The sequence below is a fragment of the Pinus tabuliformis genome, chromosome Q, assembly GCF_031772625.1.
Source record: "Pinus tabuliformis cultivar Carrire ecotype Pingquan chromosome Q, CPIR1, whole genome shotgun sequence".
In the NCBI taxonomy this organism is placed as follows: domain Eukaryota; kingdom Viridiplantae; phylum Streptophyta; class Pinopsida; order Pinales; family Pinaceae; genus Pinus; species Pinus tabuliformis.
In genome coordinates this window covers 992159384-992167223 of record NC_142296.1, presented here as the reverse complement: position 1 = coordinate 992167223, position 7840 = coordinate 992159384, and positions in this window count along the sequence as shown.

The following is a 7840-nucleotide window of genomic DNA, read 5'->3' as shown; positions in this document are numbered from 1 at the left end:
CCTGAGGGACGATAGCGCCAGTACGGATTGTGCTCCCACGTACCGTCGAGTATATATTGGGAGACCCCTATAGGCATAAAACCTTTATCCTTAGGAAGCCGTGTCGGCCGCCCTACTGATCGCAATGCACTGAACACAGCATTCAGGAAGATTGACCGCCCGTACCTTAAAAATTATTCTGCGGTTTTGCGAAAAGTTTGGCACACCCTCTACCTAGAACTCCAGAGCAGTTCCTTTTGGCCTTTTTCAGACTCTATAACGGAAAAATTCCATCCGAGCATTTGTCACTTCGGGCTCGTTAAAACATCGAAGGAGACTAGAGTCATCTTTAGCTTTTTCTCGACTCTTTAAAATTGAAAAAGCAAGTTGTGTCTAAAGCGTCGTTAAAATTTATTTTAAACGGAACAATCACCCCTTTTTCCTGTGTGGATCTTTAGGTTGAGAAAATGGAGCACACCAACCAAGGAATTCCCCTTGGTGGAAATCCTAGTCCCTTCTCCTCTTGGGGAGATGTTGGTGCGCCCCATATGGCCACATTGTCGCTTCTAGGACTGACAATTGGCTTGCCGGTCTGGCTCTTCTCAACCAATGTCGTTCAGAACACCACTATTCCTGAACAGTCGAATCAACATTTAGACCAGACCAAAGTTACCCACCAGCCTTCTACTTCATCTAATTCTTCCTCTCCTCCTTCCTCTTCGCTTGACGGAACTGGGAAAGCCAAAAGCCAAGTTCCTAAGGAGAAGAAGGAAAAGAAGAAGAAAGAGAAGAAGAAGAAAGAGCCAAAAGCGACTGGGGGCAAACAAGTGTCGTCTGACAAAAATCCACACACAGCACTGACTAGGCCTAAATCGCCATGTGTCATATGCAAGGGAGACCACTTCCACAGAGATTGTCCCTGCATCCCTCGGATACTAAGGGACTGGTCTCCCCGTTTGCACAATTCGGTGGCGTCAACCTCTGATAGCCATGTTGACAGCACACCGTCAACTAGTGAAAGTGAAGCCACAGGACAGAGAGGGAAAGCTAGATTTCCTTGCAAACTGTGTGAAGGCGACCATGCCATCCACCGTTGTCCCTTCTTAGACGAGGCTAAAAGAGTTTTGGAAGATCGCCCGGTTTTACCAGCGCAACTTCCTCCTGGATATCAAAAACTCCTGCCAAGTCCTTCACCAGTTGAGAACCCGGCTGGCCCGCTCAGGTGGTCAGCCGAAGCACCTATCATTGAGGATGAACTGTCTGAATCCATACCTGACGAAAGTCAAAAGGTTGAAGCGGCAGTTGACCCGGTTTTGCCTTCAGAGATTCTATCTTCGAATGATACCATCATAGAAGAGAATAAAGACGACACCGTCCAAATTCTCTTCATCAACATAGACTCCAACGAACAAGGGGGAAATTTGCCCATTCCTTTATCGCAGGAAGGAACTTCGTCAGAGTCATACCCGGCCGTATATTCGGTCCCACCACCAAGCAACCTAGTTGTCTCGTTCGACTGGAACCAACTAGGCAGACCCCGTTTGCCACCAAGCATACCATTCAGAATTATTGTTCAAAGATACAGAATGGTCATGGCTGGAACCATCATTGATGAGGGGGCATCTGTGAGTATCCTTTCCTCTATTGCTTGGAAAGCGCTTGGTTCACCAACGCTTTTGCCTGAAATGAGAAATCTGACAGGCTTTGATAAAGGAACCAGTCGACCTTTAGGGATCCTCCCCAATGTGCCTATTACATTGAAAGGGAAGACCGTTCAAATGAACGTGATGGTCGTTCAAGGACCCTTGGATTATAACCTACTCCTTGGACGAGACTATATATATTGCATGGGAGCCATCGTCTCCTCACTCTTTAGAGTAATGTGTTTTCCACACGAAGGAAGAGTAGTCAAGCTCGTGGACCAGCTTTCATTTCCCGGATCACGCATCGCAAATAGTCATATACCATCCCTAAATGGTCTCTTCACGCAAGAAATGTCTCAACCCACGGTCCGTCCTCCTGATGAGCGCGAGTAATCCGAGAGGATATGACTGGAACCCAGGGGGCATGTGTCCTGATCTGCTTCGGCAGGAAAACTTTGGGTATAGGGTAGGTTTCCGCGGGAGAATATGACTAGTCTGTATCCCGCCCATGCTGGAAGAGGGTTATTCTAGAATAAGATTCTTTTGTTAAAGTTATGTGAGTTGACAGACAGAGTCTCTCACCTTTGTCTATTTCGGTAGATATCGTCGAAGAAGTGTTTTGTTTGAAAGATTAACGAGACAATCTTTGGGTAACCTGAAAGAGGTAGGCCTCTCCCGGTAAAACAAATGTTTTATTGGACTAAGAAGGGGTAACCTTGAAATCGTACTTTATGCCTGGGCGCATGCAAACCTTTTGGAGTGCAAGCAAGGGGCGGCTATTTATTTTTTAAATTTTTAGGTCCTTCCTTTAAACCTGTAGGTCTAACCCTTTAAACTCGTAGGATTAGTCGTTTCCGAACTTGCATAACGAAAGGATCCGGAGCAAAGCTTTGTAAGATCTAAGCTCCATAAAAAATAGCATCTTCAATGAGACATTCTTATCATATGACTGGATTAATCGAGCAGTTTTAGCACACAGTTCATGCTCGTTAAAAAATAAACGCAAGATCCGAGCAGTTTTAGCACATAGTTCATGCTTGTTAAAAAATAAACATAAGACTGAGCAGTGTTTTTCCGCGTTTAAGCTCGTTAAAAAATGAACTATCTTCCGGTAAATAACCACCGTGAATGTAACATTATCAGCCATTAAAGCCTTGGTCGTGTTTGCACCGTCACCTCCACTTTTCCATTGGCCGATCGTTCACCTCCATATGATTGTTTACCCATTTTGAAGAACAGCTGCGAAGAGTGATTTCACTAGCCATCCTTGTGACACTGCCGTGATTGGAAAATTCCAACCCGTACCTGGAATCAGCTGCTAACCCGTTTTATCACTCGTTCCTCAAAATACGAGTCTTCTTTAAGCTCTTTTCATCTGACTCGTAAAATATGAAAAGATTGCCGAGTTTTGGCCTTCCAACTCGATAAAGTGACCGGAAGAGCTATCCCTCCTCTAGATTTTAATTTTTTTGGACCTGAGGGATTATTGCACAAAAAGATCGAGCGCTTGTTTTATTCGGCTCGTTAAAACTATCGAAAACTCATCCCTTCTGTATTGTTTTATACTTTTTCGGACTTAAGGGATTAGATGACGAAAAAGGACTTTCGGAGTTGACTTTACGTACCTTTTCAGACTCTCTAAAAATGAAAAGGACCAAGTTATCTTTGTCGTTAGACTCGTTAAATGCATTAAATAGCGACAAACTTGTCTTTAGACGAGAACGAGTTTCACTATCGCTAGGCTCGTTAAAACATAGCGATGGGCTTGCCCGAAGGGCAAGTTATAGAACAAGCATATGTTATCCTCCTCAAGCTTGACAAAAATAAAGAGGTACTGGTCAGCAATGACTGGGGAAAAATTGGGAGAAACTCAAGAAAACTTTGATGGTAGCAAGTCGCTCTTGAACATGACACTTTTCCTCCATACCACAATCGGGTTGGGTTGTTTCATTCACTGGTCACATCACCATGGTCTCGCCATACCATCCATATTTGGGGTAATGCTACCGATCCATCGCATAAGTGTCGCCATATGTTCAAGAGAAGTCGTTCAGAGAATTCAACCGTGTCCCATCCACTGCCATACATTATACTCTTTCATGACCGCCACCCTGAATCATATGTCATCAGATCGTTTTCACCTCCATCAAAATCATTAGCTCCGTTCCGTGTCATTGATGTGGGATTCATTAAGGCCCTCCTTTGACGGATCACTTCTTGTCGACATCAGCTCATTATCCAAGAAGTTGATCTAGGAACAACCCCTTCAGTACTTTGAAGCTTGCATGCCTCAATGGCAAGTTTCTCACTTCCGGCGACAGGTATACATCAATGACCTTCGACCGAAAGATTTTGCGTGGTGTTCGACGCCAAGTCCTTTATTCACACCACATGAATTGTACTGCAATACCTTGAGGGTCATTATCATTATCGGTGATTCCTCTCGCGCTTGTTAATGGTTTACCTCATTGACCGGTAATCAAGCGATGTCTTTCCATGTTCGACTTCAGAACATTTCTCACATGGATCGACTTGTACTTAGAGTGAAGATCGGACGAGATTGAAGACCCCGGATCTAGTTTCATCCATCCGGGCTGCGATATGTATTCAGGAAAGATAAAGACATTGACGTGTACATCATTGCAGAAGATAATCATCCTACACAAAGGATGATAATTTCATCAAATTATCAGTCTACCATCAGACGATTGTCTATTCTATGTACAGAAAAATGAATTTATAAATCTGAGCATGGGAATGCCCGCCTCAGCTAAATCATGAAAGCAGTATGAAAAATAATGTATTTTATTGTATCTTATTACAGGTCTCCTCCTAGCATTGGATGAACTTCAGATCCTCCTAATAAAGCATTTCACCCGATAAACGGCCTCATACTTTAGGGGTCAACTGTTATAGACATTTTTGTGCCTTACAGCATTGAGCATGAAATGTCCATAATCCAAGGGATCCAATGTCCCTAAACATGTTGTTCCTACCCCTAGAGGAACAAGGTTAACAAACCACAGCAATTCACAGAAGTTCTCCACCAGAAACTGCTCAAAAACAAGTCAATTCAGGATCAATTCAGAGGCTCCACTAGCTGTCTGCGCTGAAATGCAGAGATTACACTGGCTAGGTGCACTGCAACGCAGGTAGAAGCACTACCAAGGTGCGCTGAGCGGGAAGTGACAAATGGCAAGTTCATTCAACGGGGTGGAAAGACCCTGGAAGCTTCCAGAATCTTCTCCAATGACACTTGCCTCAATGAATTCGACTAGTGATGAGTAAGAGGTTCTTAGTCTCCAAGTGGAAGCAAGAACTGACAGAGGGAGAGGACACTAGTCAGATCACAAGCTGACTCATCCTCTCTCCAAACATCTATATATGGATCTCTCCTCCATGAGATCCAGGAGGCTGGAATTTTGTTATTGCAAAGAATTGCTGTTGGTTTGAGATTGGAATCATTGGGTGCTTAATGCTTTAAAGGAAGGTGAAGATAGGAATTTCATTTGCTGGGAAGGAGATGCTGGATTGGAGCCTTCTTGGTTGTATCTCCTCCTGAACCTTGTTATTCATCAATAAAGCTATCTTGGTTTCTCCTATATACTGATGTATCTTTGATGTATGATTGCATTAGTATGTTTAGTTTATTTCTAATCCTGAACTAGTTATGAATATGAACCTATGTCTTTGTGTAGTGTTCTCTTCTTGTGATCTTGCAGAAACCTGTTGAAGCTGGGCGAGCGAGAAGGCAAGTAGCTGGGAACCCTCAAAGAGAAGAGAAACTGGATCGAGGGACAAACGGAAGACACCGATTAGTCCATCTATCTCTCTTCATTCTTAATTCATAAAGGAAGAATACTAGAATAGCTGTTTCTGTTTGTTGCTAAGGCACTGTCACACCTTAGGTGGATAGGATCGTCCTGCATAGGCATTTTTCCCCACAACACCTCCTCTAAAACCATAAACAGCTTTGGCCCCCCTCCAAAAGCGGTTTCCACCGTAACTCGCCTTCCCGCAAAATTTCTACTCTGTATCTACTCCTTGACTGCCACGTCATCCTCTACTTATCGCTCCCCTTCCACTTGCCGATAGTGATAACACATATCACAACGCCCACCTTCATTGCCCCCCATTACCACCAGTCCCTCTGCCGATTGCAATTGCGATATAACACTAGCCTGTCCCAAATCTGATTGTGATGGAGATCAACGGCCCAAATCATACAGTTCAGATCGATAGTCCGCTTTATTTCCCGATGGTCAATAACGGATTCATGTTTTCATGCCCCCGACCATAATTTCTTGCTGTTTTTCAAATAATTCCTCAACTAACGACCACGACCTCCACTCACAAAGCACCAAGTCACTCATTTCACCGCCACTCAAAGGACATTGAGGACCTTTTTCAGCACATTACAATAGCAAGATAGACAGGGATATAACTGCATATTCAGCTACAACCATCAAACAGAACGAACTGGAGTAGTGGGACAGCGAGAAACACATGCCAGCAACTCAAACAACATTGCTCGATTAAAGGCCCAGTCACTACCAAAACGCCCAGAAGTAGCACCAAAACACAGGCAACTGATATTTCTTAGATAGTTTAATCTATTTTCATACCTTTTTGTAATAAAAACTTGAATTATGTTTCAAGATATTTCTTTTAGATATTCGTACTAAATCTTGATATTTTAAAATCAATATATTTTTGTAAACAAGTTATAAATGCTTCAATTTTTGAAGTAATAAAGGTTGGTTTTTGTACGAAGAACACTATTTTATATTTTTGAAGCATCAACAGATTTACCAGTAATAAAGGAGCTCTTTCACAGGATTCTTGTGTCAAGTTGTTGGTGAAGTGCATATATCGTGTTATGTGTTTATATTTCTTTGTTTATAACACATATTTGTTTTTCAAAACTGAATTATTCAATAGATAAGTAAAGGGTAGAATTTGTTTAAACCTACACTCTGCACCCGGCTACGAATAATTTCAATGTTTTCTTCTGATCTTTAAATATAGAATTCAGATAACAATGCTCTATACTTAAAGTGAGCCTTAAATCTGTTCTTCTTCTCCATTTCACAGACCTTAAAGAATCCATTCAGTTTGGCTACCCTACCCTATGAGATCTATCTGCAGATGCATTCAATCTGTATTTTATGTAATACACTCCATAACCCAATGGTAATCTAGTTATCAACCAATCATTCAAATACAAATCAAACTCCAAACTTCATAACTAGCCTAATATTTAATCCAAAAAAGTTAAATCTTACAGAGAGAGCCCTCTCTGAAGCTGGCAGGGATAGATTCCAGCTTCCAAAGTTGGTTTGTGGTTACCTTTGTGATTTTATTCTGCAACCTCAGAAAATTACAGAGTGCTAACATTCTAGCGACCATACTGGGGATAAACCTTTCAGATTCCTCAGAAATGCATATCAAGTTTCAGATCTGATTACTGATGGTGGACAGTGATCAGACACAAGAAGATTGTATCATTCACCTGGTGACTCCATGTTCAAGCATCGAGAAGCTTCAAAGTTTTCAGGGTGGCTCCACTATTTAAAAATCCAGATTTGCAGAAAACTCATGGCGACTCCATTGCATATTGATCAAATTTCTTGCTAAGAAACATGATAGGGTATGTGGTAAACCCTAGATATGGTGAAGTTTTAAAAGAATTCATGGATACATTAACAAATTTTCAAATTGATGAAGCTTTTTCAACGATCGTGTTTCATTGTTTGAAAACGAGAAAAAATTCTCCTAAAGGTAAAATTTGTTTTCTTGAGTTAATTGCTGAAAGATTTAAGAAGGGTATTGAAATTTTGGATTTTCAGATTCAGTCATATAGTTTCCAAGATCCTAAACATTTCTTAGAAAATATTCCTTCTCCAAAACAAGAGGAGATTGTATTGCCTTTTGATTTGCAGATTGATGAGATTCTTGTTTTCGAGCATAAGGCTGAAACTGAACATGGGAATCAGCGTTTAACCTTGAGAATACAACTGATGAAAAATTCCATGCTCAATTAGTCAATCAAGGCCTGCAAGGGAAACAAATTAATCATTCCTTTGCTGATCCTATAGAAAACTACATGGAGGTTCTTTTCATCTCAAGAGTTCAATCATATTTCCTTGATCATATCCAATAGTAGTTGCCATTTCATTCTATGGTTTTGATTTTATGGACAAAAAATCAAACTGTCC